The sequence below is a fragment of the Suricata suricatta genome, chromosome X (genome assembly GCF_006229205.1).
Source record: "Suricata suricatta isolate VVHF042 chromosome X, meerkat_22Aug2017_6uvM2_HiC, whole genome shotgun sequence".
Classification (NCBI taxonomy): Eukaryota; Metazoa; Chordata; class Mammalia; order Carnivora; family Herpestidae; genus Suricata; species Suricata suricatta.
The window spans coordinates 29072400-29085625 of NC_043717.1; positions in this window are offsets into that span (position 1 = coordinate 29072400).

Below are 13226 nucleotides of genomic sequence, written 5' to 3' on the forward strand. Positions count from 1 at the left end.
GCTTGCTCATTTATCCTTTCATTAACTGAAGCTGTAATTATTTAGCACAGTAGTTTGATTCTCATTTTTGAAAGCACCAATGTCAGCAAAATACAATTGTTATTCAGAGGAGCCTAAGATCTACTTGAGGAACATATCAAATGTGAAAATGCTATTGACAATAGATGTAATACACTTTGTTAAGCAGAGGAGTAATGCAATCATACCTATGCCTTAGGAAGTCAAATCTGGTGGTGGCATAGAGGTTGGATGGGTGATGAGGAGAAACCAAAATCTGCTATATCGATTCAGAAGCCTTTGCATTAGGTCAGCAACATGGTGTGAACCCAAATTTAATGTTATAGTACAATCAGATTAGAGAGTTGACAAATGGGAATCTGAGAGACATGTAGCAGATAGAGCCAGTAAAATACAATGATAGGTGAATTTTAAGATAAAGATGTTTTCAAAAGATAATAATAAGATAAGGTACTTTCTTGTGCAGTGAAGGGTACATTAGCATCATTTACTTGAGAGGGAGATATGAAAAAGAAGGGATATGTTTTGGGGGAAATCAGCAGAAAAGTGTTTTCCTTTTGTAGGAATTGATAATTCTTAATTGAGAAAGTATGAGTTGTGAGAAAAACATTAATTTTAAAAATTGCAGGAAATGAACAGAAAGTGATACACCATTGAGTGAAAATAAAAACTATTCAGCAACCCTGATATTTGTGAAATTAAATGTGACTTAATATGTATTATGTAAATGGCACTATAGTTTTGTGTTTTTAATGTAATGCATATAGTCACTTTCATTTTAGTGAAAAGTAGTAATTATTAAAAAAAAGCAATTTAAAGAGTTACAGTGTATTAAAGTACACTGGTTATATTTGAAATCAGTTATGAGCTAAAAATTTTGCCATGTTATCTGGAAAGAGCCTAAATGCCCATCACCTGATGAGTGGATCAAGAAGATGTGGTATATATACACAATGGAGTATTACATGGCAATGAGAAAGAATGAAATATGGCCATTTGTAGGAAAGTGGATGGACCTCGAGGGTGTCATGTTAAGTGAAATAAGTCAGGCAGAGAAGGACAGAAACCATATGTTTGCACTCATAGGTCTACCAGGAAAACAGGAGAAACCTAATGGAGGACCAAGGGGCAGGGAAAGGGAAAAAGAGTTGGGGAGAGAGAGGGACACAAAACTTGAGAGTTATTGAATACTGAAAACGAACTGAGGGTTGAAGGGGAAGGGGGAGGGGGGAAAAGAGGTGGTGGTGATGGAGGAGGGCACTTATGGGGAAGAGCACTGGGTGTTGTGTGGAAACCAATTTGACAATAAACTATTAAAAAAAATAAAAATAAATTTAAAAAAAGAAGATACCATGTTATCAATATATTTTTACTTTAGAGTAACCATGAACTATTTGAAAGTAAATGACTGAGTTTAGACATTTAACAGTGAGCTTCATGATTCTGGGTTTATAAAAGCAGCAAATATATATATATATATTCATTTGCACTTGTATGCTATAGCTGAAATGCCAACAGTTCCTGGTCACACACCTAAAAGCCAGTTTGAAATTCCAGCACCATCACTTATTATGTAAAAATGAAAAGTAATATTTTTCTTTAAACCTTATTTCTTCATCAAAAAGTAAAAAATTACACCAACTCCCTGCTAGAGTTGTAAGGATTCAACATAGAAGCTAAATGAAGGGACCAGCACCCATACCTGGTATTTAGTGAATACAAATGAACGAAATATACAAAAAGACCTGCCTCCACACATTAAACAGTAAAAATAGGTCAGTTGCTAAGTCTGACATTCATAGTATTTCTCGAAGCAATACAAAGCAAGCATTATTCTTCTAGTTTAGTAGCCATGTTATCTTGGTGCAGAATGATATAGTGCAGGTATGAATAATATATTGCTCAGGTCATGTCATTTTTAGTCAGTAGAAATGGCTATAATGCCCCAAATTTGAGGATAAGGATAAGTACATTAGAAACTACTGACCAGTTGAATGTTTATCCATTAAAATGATTGATATATTCCCATAATTTCAATGATTCTCACCATTCCAAATAGGTCATATCACTAAGAACTTCTGTAATTAGCGATCACCAAAAGTCAATTATTTTTCGACTAACTTGTGATGATTCTAATATCTATAGAACAAATTCTCAAATGCAAATTTCTATTAAATTTATGTAGTGGGGCACCCAGGTGGCTCAGTTGGTTGAACGTCTGACTTCGGCTTGGCTCATGATCCCGCAGTTCGTGAGTTGGAGCTCCACATTGGGCTCATTGCTGTCAGCTGCGGAGCCTGCTTTGGATCCTCTGTCCCCGTCTCTCTGCCCCTGCCCTGCTTGCGCTCTCTTTCTCAAAAATAAAAGTAAACATTAAAAGTTAAATTTATATTGTTTTAAAATGAGAATATGGGCCTTTCAGCTAGTCGTCCGAGAGATTCACCTTCCCAACACTTAATGTATAGGGGTTTCAAATGTAGCCCCATTTACTCATAAATACTTTTCCAAGCCCTCTGAGATTTCAGTTAGACAGACAAAGGCTGGCAGTGATGGTCAGGCAGCCTGCTGCCAGAGAGGCAGGGGCAGAATGATATTCCAGCTGTAGGGGTTCCTGATTTAGTGTCCTTGGAGCAGTATCACCATCTAATTTCCATTTGCATTAGCCCTAGTCCTGGATCATAATGACTCTGGGAGAGGAAAGGGGCCAGAGATTATGTAAATAAATTGTATCATATAGAAGTGTTGTAAACAGATACATATACTTCTTTTGCCTCCATTACATCTGCTTTTATCTCTGCTTTTGGAGGAGGGAGCTGTGGGACAGAAGATAAAGATGTATCACTTGGGATTTTCAGACATGCCTGTGGCAGCAGGCAGAGCTTTAGCTGAGTTTCAAGCCCTCTTCCAGCCTGTCCACTAGTCCGAGGCCAACCCGGTGACACTGTAATCTCTCTGTCTCTGACATGCACACATGCGTACATATGTGTAAAAAATGACAAAAATGCAATCAGGCTGTAGTCTCCTTCTTCTTTTGCTATTTTACTATAGTTATTTAACACGTCACCATTGTGGACAGCATTAAGTTGAGAGTTCATGGGACTCTATTTTTGCCATTTCCTGTGAGTCTATATTTTAAGATAAAAGTTTAAAAATGATAATTATAAAATGACTGTAAATTTAAACAGTAAATGGTTATTTGAAGTGTATTGAGACTAAGGAATTTTTAATTTTTAGATGTGACAGTGCTACCCTGGTTGTTAGTTTTTACTTTTAGAGATTAACAGTAAATATTTGCAGGTGACAGAATGTCTGGGATTCTTTTCAACAGAATATGGAAGTTGGGGACAGGGTAGGCATATGTCTGAAGCAGGATTGGCCATGATTTTATAAATATTTATACTGGATGATGAGTGCATGGAGATTAATTCTGCACATATTTGAAGTTGTCTATAATAAAAATAGAATCAGGAAAACAATGATTCCCCATGTATGCCTTTTCAAACTGTACCACTTGAGACTAACTGTAAATGTCATGTTCTCAGTCAATACCGTATACCAACCTATTCTCCCACATAAAACCCTTAATTCTGCTGCCACTGATTTGATTGTCAAATCAATACAGGGAACCCAGGCATAGATTTTGTTCATAAAGCCTCCTAAGTACTTAATTTTAGAAATGTCCGCTGTATGCTAGATAAAATGAACGCCATTTAAATTTGCAAATCTATTTTTAAAGAGGTCATTTAAGCCCTTTAGAACAAACGTATATCCTCATTTCTTAATAAGTGAGTCAACAATATGATCACTTTAGAACAGTAACAACACATTTTTCTGTGCATGTCGCTAATTAGTGTCTACTTTAAAAGGCTAGTAATCACTGTGGCACCAAGAGGTATGTCGTAAAACATGACCTTTGTGCCTCTGCTACTGAAACTAGACACTGACAACTGGCATCTTTTCAGAAATATTTTTGAAAGTTGAATTTAACCTAAAAATTGTTAGTAAAATATATGTGTTAAATTTTATGGAGAAATTTTGTGTACCTGTGCAATTTGCAAAATTTGTACTTACCTTTGCTATTAATGAAATGATACTTTTAATGCTTTGCTTTGCATTTTATTTAAATTCAAAAGAATTTTTAATTCTGTATTTAATTTTCAACATTTCAGACTCAGTTTTTTGTTTATAATATTCTGTGCTGTAATAAAACTTTGCAAAATCTCTATCAAATCACCAATACTTAATAAAGTCCTTAAAGGTATATTATAGGAAGTATTTTAATATCAAAATCATTTTATGGCCATTATTTGTGCCATATGAACTTAATGTGGAAGACAAGTAATTTCTTCCTTTCCACTGGTGTTGACAACCGTTCTGTTACATTCTATAATTAGAAATTCTTTGCTGATGTTAGCGGGGGAAGACCTCCCTCTCCCTTATGGTCCTTCTAACTGCACTTAGAATCAAATTCACATGAGACAGATCAACAGGAGAAAATCAAATTTAATAGGTATATGGACAGAGATTCCACACAGACTTGAAATTCCAGAGACAGTGAGGCAACAGGAAGCTCATATGCATATGCACTAAGGGATGGATGGGGAATGAGAACACAAAGAGGAAAAAGACCATTAGCAAGAAGGCAAAAGGAGATGTTTTCAAAAATAAAGCTTGCCCTGATAGATAAGTTTCTTAGGAAAAGGAGTCTCTGTTAATAGTTCTCTTCTAGGTACAGGTTCTCCTTTTCAATGTAAATTTAGGCAGTTGAGGGAGAAGCAGAGAGTTTTTTCTGCACCTGCTGGGTTTTGATTACTTTTTTAAAAAATGCTTTTATTTATTTATTTAGATAGATGGGGAGGGGCAGAAAGAGAGGGAGAGAGAGAATCCCAAGCAGGCTCCATGCTACTAGCACAGAGCCTGTCACAGAGCTCAAACCCACAAACTGGGAGATCATGACCTGAGCAGAAACCAAGAGTCAGATGCTTAACCCAGTGAGCCCCCCAGGCATCCCTGGTCTTGATTACTTTTAACTTAAAATAATCTTTATACAAAAGTGGCCCATCTTGGGGCAGCAGCCCTTTGCCCCTCCACTAAATAAAAGTAAATAAAACAGAAGAGAAAAGATTTGAAGTTGACTTTTGCAAGGTAATATTATTATTATATCTGCGATCACTGGGTGAAACTTTTTCTCCCTAGTTCATTTAATGCCTTTAGCGATGACGGACATCGAGTATTACCTTTATACAACTTAACTGCATTAATGTTACTTTATATTTCCTGCTGTATATTTGGGGTTTAAATCCCACCATTGCATCAGGGTCAAATAGAAGAAGTTCTCCAACCTGGGGTTTCACCAAACATTCTGGATCATCACTAGGTAGGAAGTTTTTGGTGAATGGCTCAGCATTTGTGATTAAATTTGAATATTACTTCGTTCTCTTTGTGAGACTTTGATGACTAGAGATGTATCCCGCCGAATACCACACTTAAACATTCATGCTGCCATGCAGCTGTGAGCCTGATACTTGTTACTTTATGGAATCCTTACAAATAATAATCAAGAAGGCATACTAAAAAGTGTCACTCTCTCCAGGGTCATGAGATGGAATCCTAAAGATGTTTTCAGTGCTTCTTCTATTTATGCCATACCACAAAATAATGCAGTCACTACAAAAATGGGAATCACTCAATATCCCAAATGAAAATTCAGTCATTTTAAAAATTCATATGTAAAATAACCGGCCACAATAGTTATCACAAAGTCCTGTGTTTAAACATTTATTCCACTGTGATGGTTACTCCCCTTTAATTTTCCAGTTACTGAGATAAATGAGCTTTACAGGCCCATTAAGTATTCTAATATGGGTCGCAATGATCTGAAGTTAACTGAGTGACATTTAAGACTCAAGTGGCCATCTTTGTGCCAAGGTTGATTACATTTGAGATGAAGACTGTGAAAGAAGTTGAGGAACTCCTTGGTAGAATAAAGCCAGGAAGGAGCGCTCTGAATGGGAGATTGTATGTGAGGAATTTAAAATCCGAACTGATAGGAGATACAGGTGGAAGGTAAAGTGCAAACTCCAAGAACAGGTCCAATGGTGAAACATAGGAAAGGAGACAGGGCACATTTCGGTTGGGACTCCTTGATGCATTCAACAAATGTGTACTGAGTGGGTGGTATAGGGTTTGAAAGTGGATTGTGGATGTGGACAGCCTGGATTAGAATGCTAGTTCTATATAGGTGCATGATTTTAGGAAGTTTACTTAGCCTTTCTGTGCCTCAGTCTTCTGATCTGTTAAATGAACATAACCCCTGTAAATCCATCAGATCAGTGCTGAACAATGGAAAGTGTCCAGGATTAACCAATATACTGTGGTCATTATCTTTGTTGTTACTGGTTTAACATTTTTTGACCAGTGCTAGGCAATGATGCATAATCAAATAAACGAAAGCCGAATAAGACAGAGTGTCCATTTCAAAGAAGCTGAGCCTAGTGCATTGTTTTTTAAACCATTAATTTAAAGGTAGTTGATTGGAGAACCTGGCTGGGTCGGTAGAGCCTGTGATTCTTGGTCTCAGGGTTGTGAGTTCAAGCCCCACGTTGGTCATAGAGCCTACTTAAGAATGAAGAAAGGAAGGAAGGAAGAAAGAAAGGAAGGAGAGAGAGAAAGAAAGGCAGTTGATTGTCAAAATTAGGTTAGACACATTTCTAAAATATAAGTGAGAAATAGAAGGTATATTAAGAATAAGTGAATTGTCGCCATTCAGGTTGTAATAGGAAGCCAGTTGGGATACATTGTGCTGTTGTCATTAGGAAATGAGTTTGTGGCTTCAGGTAACTCAGTACTTCTTAGTATTTTGCTGGGATGTTTTCATAATCAGCATAGGAAGTTTCCTGTCTTTGAACCAACTTCATTGTCTGTGATTTCCAATCTTTTTACACTTTAACAGAAAGATATGAAAAGTATCCAAGAAACTTAAAAAAATAAAATCTTAACCACAAAAAAATAGGAACTGAAAAATCCCATAGATGTAGAACGTCAGTATTAGTGACATAAGAATTACAGATATCAGAACTTTATTCAGATACCCATGGGCTATATATAGCACAACTCTATAATGAGTTCATGAATAATAAGACTTCTTTATTACAAGTTTAAAAAATTAACGTGTTAATAGGGAAGCTTGGTGTTACTTATAGGAAAAGCTTAAATCTGGTATAGTTCTAAAGAGCAACTGTTTTTAGCAAACTGTAACCTACTCTTGTATATTTCTTTTCTGTTTTCTTTTTTTAATATTTATTTATCTTAGAGAGAGACAGAGCATGAGCAGGGGAGGGGCAGAGAGAGGGGGAGACACAGAAATCTGAAGCAGGCTCCAGGCTCTGAGCTGTCAGCACAGAGCCCAATGCAAGGTTTGAACTCATGAACCATGACATCATGACTTGAGCCGAAGTCAGATGCTTAACTGACTGAGCCACCCTGGTGCCCCAATTCTTCTGTATTTCTTAATGTTGAGACACAGAAACCAAGTCTGGGGTCTTCAGGGAAAAATATTTGTGTATATCCATGACATAAGCACTTTGCTCTTTTTTAATACAGGCTGCTATTAAAAAATAAAAAGAAGCGAAGCAGAACATTAAGGCTCTGCCTGGAACTAAAAAAAAGAAATCATTGATAAATGGCTCTATGCATGGATAATAAAAGTAATAGCTGTAATTTATTAAACTTCTGTCATATCAAATTTCAGTCAAATCTCTTAAATGAACTTGGAAGAAAACTTTAACTACAGACGGGACGAATTTAGACTAGTTTTTAGGAGGAAGCAGGACAGATAGGAACCGGAGATTTAGAACTGTATTTCCTGAGGAGGGAAGTAGGGAAGGGGGATCCTCTATGGAGAAAGAAGCTGCCAACACTGCTCTCTTGATGTGAGAGAGAGAAGCGTTAATCGGGGCTTTAGTGCCAGGCCTGATACGGTAGTTGTCTGCCCTTCTTCACACACTACAGCACCTGCTGGTTGTGAAAGCAGTAATATTAAACAACGGCCATAGCACAGTGTCCTTTGCATGTATGCAAGCTTCTTCAGCCTCCACTGCAATCCTGGGCCCCTGTCAAATGAGAAGAAAGCCTAAGCAGGGGCGGCAGTTGCCCTTGAGGAAGATGGAAACATGAGGAGACAAAGGACTCTTCAGGAAGCTAATGGAGCCTACGGCAGAGCCATGTCCATCAGGCAAAGGCAGAGTGGGCGAGGGAAAAGAATGGCAAATATCACATACCTCAGAAATCCCTCTTGTTTGGAGCTGGAATGGAAGAAACAGGAGGAGCCCAGAATCAGAAAAATGGAGGTGCTATAAGTATACATCCAACCTATAACCTAAATTTCAGGTTTTGCAGATCCCTGTCAAACAGACAGCTACCAGTTCGTTAGTTACTATAGTTTTGCCATTATGATGTTCAGACCCAATTGCTTAATAATATAATGATCTCAATTTCTTTTGTGAAGTAATGCTTTTAAAGCCTGATTTTATTCACTTTTCATTTTTAAAAAATTTTAATGGAAGTATAGTTGACATGTTAGTTTCAGGTGTACAACAGTGATTCAATTATATACATTATAAAGTGCTCACTGTAAGTATAACCATCTGTCACCATACAAAGTTATTAGAATATTGATTATATTCCCTATGGTGTAATTTTTATCCTTATGACAACATTAACTTATGAAGTGGAAGTTTGTACCTCTTAATTCCCTTCAACTATTTTTTACCCATCACCCACCCACCTCCCCTCTGGCAACCACCAGTTTGGTCTCTATGTTTGAGTCTGTTTCTCTTTTGTTGTTTGGTTTTTTTTTTTTTTAGAATCCACCTTTGAATGAAATCATGCAGTATTTGTCGTTTTTGCTTTATTTCCTTAGCAGTAGTACCCTCTAGGCCCATGCATGGTGTCACAAATGGCAAGATTTCATTCTTTTTTATGGCTGAGTAATATTCTACTAGTATACACATATTCCACGTCTTTATCCACTCACCTATGGATGAACATGTGGTGCATGTATATTTTCAAATTACTGTTTTCATTTTCCTCAGGTAAATACCCCAAAGTGGAATTACTGGATTTTTTTTTGAGAGAGAGGGTGCAAGTGAATGAGGGCAAAGAGAGAAAGAGAGAATCCCACGAAGGTCAGAGAGTGGGAATGAGAGAGAGAGAGAGAGAGAGAGAGAGAGAGAGAGAGAGAGAGAGAGAGAGAAAAGCAGGGCTCACCCACCCAATGTGGGGCTAGAGCTCATGAACCAACCGTGAGATCATGACCTGATCCAAAATCAGATGCTTATCTACTGAGCCACTCAGGTGCCTGGAATTACTGGATCATAGGGTAGTTCTAGTTATAGTTTTTTGAGGACCTTCCATACTGTTTTCCATAGTGGCTACACCAATTTACATTCCTACCAACAGGGCCTGAGGGTTCCCTTTTTTCTACATTGGCACCAACACTTGTTTTTTGGGGTCTTTTTGATACTAGCCCTTCTGGCTGGTGTGAAATGGTACCTCATTGTGGTTTTGGTCTGCCTTTCCCTGATGATGAGTGATGTTGAACATCTTTTCATGTATCTGTTACTAAATTCCTGCTTTCAAACTGAGTACCCAATTACACACCTTTGTTCCATAGTGCTGACAGATGTGGCTTGTGTAGGCTCCAGCATTCATGAGAATGCACTCACTAGCAGAGTGATTTGTAACTTCACAGAGGCACAAAATTACACGAAGGGGGCGGGAGGGACGCGAGTACTAGCAAGTCACTGAGTCTGGCCTCTCCTTGAGCATCCTTAGCAAAACATTGTTCTGCCTTAGTCATCCCATATGCAATTATAAATCAGTGTTTTATTTTGCAAACTAGATAAAAAATTAAAGATGCCAGCTATTGCTGATGATGAGAGAGGATAAAAATTGAAGCAATCAGTAAGATTTATGACTTTTAGAAGAAAAACAAAATTTCTGGTTACATTAGAGAATGCAGTGTTGAAGTAATAGTTTGAAGTCATGATTTATGATGTGAATGGGCCTCCTATAGGTTATATGAGGAAATAAGAAAAAGGGTTTTCAGAAATGATTTCAGTGGATGCTCTGATCTACAAGATAGGCTTATCCAACTTTTTAAAAAATAGAGAAAATTAGAATCCTTTTAATTGAGATTCAAGAAATGTGTTACTTACAAGAGAAGCACAATTAAAGGGACACTCAGCAGATATTCCTTCACCATCATTACTTCCACTTTGTTAGAATCAGCTAACCTCATCTTTAGCCTTGCTAGTTATATGCCATAAGATTGGGTATGGTCTTGGCAAAATTTATTTCAGTAGACTAACGGAAAATGTATCCTGCATTTATAGTATCACTGAGAGTTTTAAAGATATTAATTTTTCTTATATGTTACCATCCTTTATGGGGGAATTTATATGCTAGAGTTATATTTACAATATTGGAAATCCAGGAACTTAAGACCTGTCCATCTATAATGTCAAGGGCATATTTAAACTTCAGTTATTTCACTTATTTGGCAAACATACTGAGTCCCTACATTTTGTTATGTATCTTAAATGGAGGACACAAGAGTAACAAATGGTTCCTGCATTCAGGTGGCATGTAATCTACTTGGGAAAATGAACCACCTGGACAAATACCTGTAACAATAAAACCAATTAAAATTTGAAAAAATAGCATATATCAACCAGTAAATGAATGCTATAGAAAAGAAGAGGAAAGGAATCCAAGGTGGACTGGTCAAATAAGTGATAGAAATTTACATTTTATAAAAATCCCTCTCCTTATCTGAGAATAGACTATAGGTAGAAAAGATAGAGACCCGTAAAGAATCTTTGCAGCAATCCAGGTTAAAGATGTTGGTGGCTTAGATCAACATTGCAGTGGTAGTAATTGTGAAAAGTATTTGGATTTTTGTTAATATTTTGTAGATTGCATTGACAAATTTGCTAGTGAATCAGTTGGGGAGTGGACCAGAAACAAATCAGAGTTTGCTTGAGGCTTCTTGAGCTAAAAGAACGCAAGACTAAAACTGCCATTTATTGACATGGGAGGACTTTAAAAAGAACCAGCTTCAGAAGAATTCAAGAATATGTTTTGGGGCACCCTATGATAAAGATGAATATTAGCATGCAAATAGCGATGTTGAGCAGACATTCAGTTGAGTCTGACATTCAGGGAAGAGGCCTAGACTGGAAATATAATTTTTAGTTTCTTCAGAGCACAGATGGTTAAGTCAGTAGACTGGTCAAAGCACCTAGAGAGGGAGTGTACATAGAAGAAATATCTCAGATTAAGCCCTGGGCACTAGGATGAGTAAAGATTAGGGAAACAAGAAAGGATAAATGAAGGAATTGGAGAAAGAGTTGTCAGCAACAGGGGAGGAAATTCAAGAAAATGTGAGACTTCCAGGGTGATGTAAGGGCACTGGTTTAAGAAAGAAGTAGTAGTGAACTGTACCAAATGATGGACTCACATTCAGCGAGGTAGTTGAGTAAGAATTGACCTTTTATTAAAAGTGTGGAGAGAGCACAACTCAAGAGGCAATGCTTATGGGTGCTTCATCTCAGTGGATGTTGAAATCATAGAGAACCATGTCAGGAATGGTATAGGAAAGAATGATGTTGAACTAGTAGCTAAGAGGGAGGTTATTACAATGTCTATACAATGTATTAAGAAAGAGTAGAGGTGGGAGATTCTGATGACATGGACTTCAAAGCTGGCATCTGGCAATGAACAGTATAGAGTGACAATAGTGAAGAAGTAATTGCCCAATACAAGACTCACTGGGTCTTGGGGATGGCAAGAAGTTTAGCACCCCCTTCTCCAAGGCTTTAAATATCTGTAATACCCAACCAAACACTCCTCCATGGATTTTTACATACCTCCTAACAGGGGTATTATGGCCCATGGTTGAATACCACTGGACCTAACTCCAAAGTTCATTTTCTTGCTTTTTGTTGGTAGTGCCTCAACAATGTTCGTTAGCATTGTTTTTAAATAATCCCAGCAGTCCATTTTAATTGGAGTTGGCATGGCTTCCAGGATATTTTCCTTCTTCATTTCATGATTTGCAAGACTTCTATTTTATTGATTTCCTTTTTTGGCCATGGACTTTTTTGTTCAAACAAGTTATATAGAAATACAAATGAATAAAACAGGTGAAATAGTATTTCTTTTTAAATACTAAGGGTTTGTATGTGTTTGGGATCACAGGATGCTTGGAAGAGAGAATAGAGTAGCAGGTTTTAAAAATAACTATAATATAAAAGGATATCACTGTGATAGAAGAATTCCAGACCCCAGTGTGTCATGACAGGTATATATAGAAATTAAGCCTTCCTCTGTGTGGTATTTCTTAAATTATACTGCCCAGTGGGATACCCATTTTGCCAACATCTGCCCAATCTAATGTTGGAGATAACCCTAATGGAACTGGGATATTTAATAGCTTTCTCAGTGCTTTTACTGTTGAGCATATAGACAGCAGATGCCCTGTGTTCTTTTAGTCTACCACAGATCAGATTGACTTCGATCTGAAATTCATAGAACACCAAGCCAAAGTAGGAATGTGAACAGAGGTGTATCTGTTGAAATGGAGCTAGAGGAAGACTCCCTCCTTGATGAAACTTTAGACAGATGCCTCTGTGTCCTCTTTTCAGCTAACACATGACCTTGGGCTTCCACATCCATCTTTGTGAAGTCTTTTCCTAGCAAGAATCCTGCTATTTTCATTTAGAGAGAATCCCCCACCCTTAATATCTGGTCACCTTGGTCTGCCTTCAGTAAGAATCCTATTAACTCAGTTTATCAAGAATCTCCCTACCCTTGATGTCTCCTCTTAGTAATTTTCCATGCATTGATCTTTTTTCCTTGCTCTTTGTCTGTAAATGCTCACTTGTTCTCATATTTGGAATTGAGCTCAATTCTATATCAAAGTCTCTTTTTTCCCTATTGCAGTAGTTTCTGAATAAAATCTTTTTTACCACTTTAGTGTCTAGCTCTGGTTCTCTTTAACAAATTTCAAGACTCAGGTATCAGGACTCAGACCCCTGAGTCAGAACCACCATCAGATCCTCAGACATGACAACTAGACCTCTCAGCATGCACCAAGACCTTTTGTCTTCAGGCTGCTTGTTTATGTGCATATCCAGTGGTGAGTC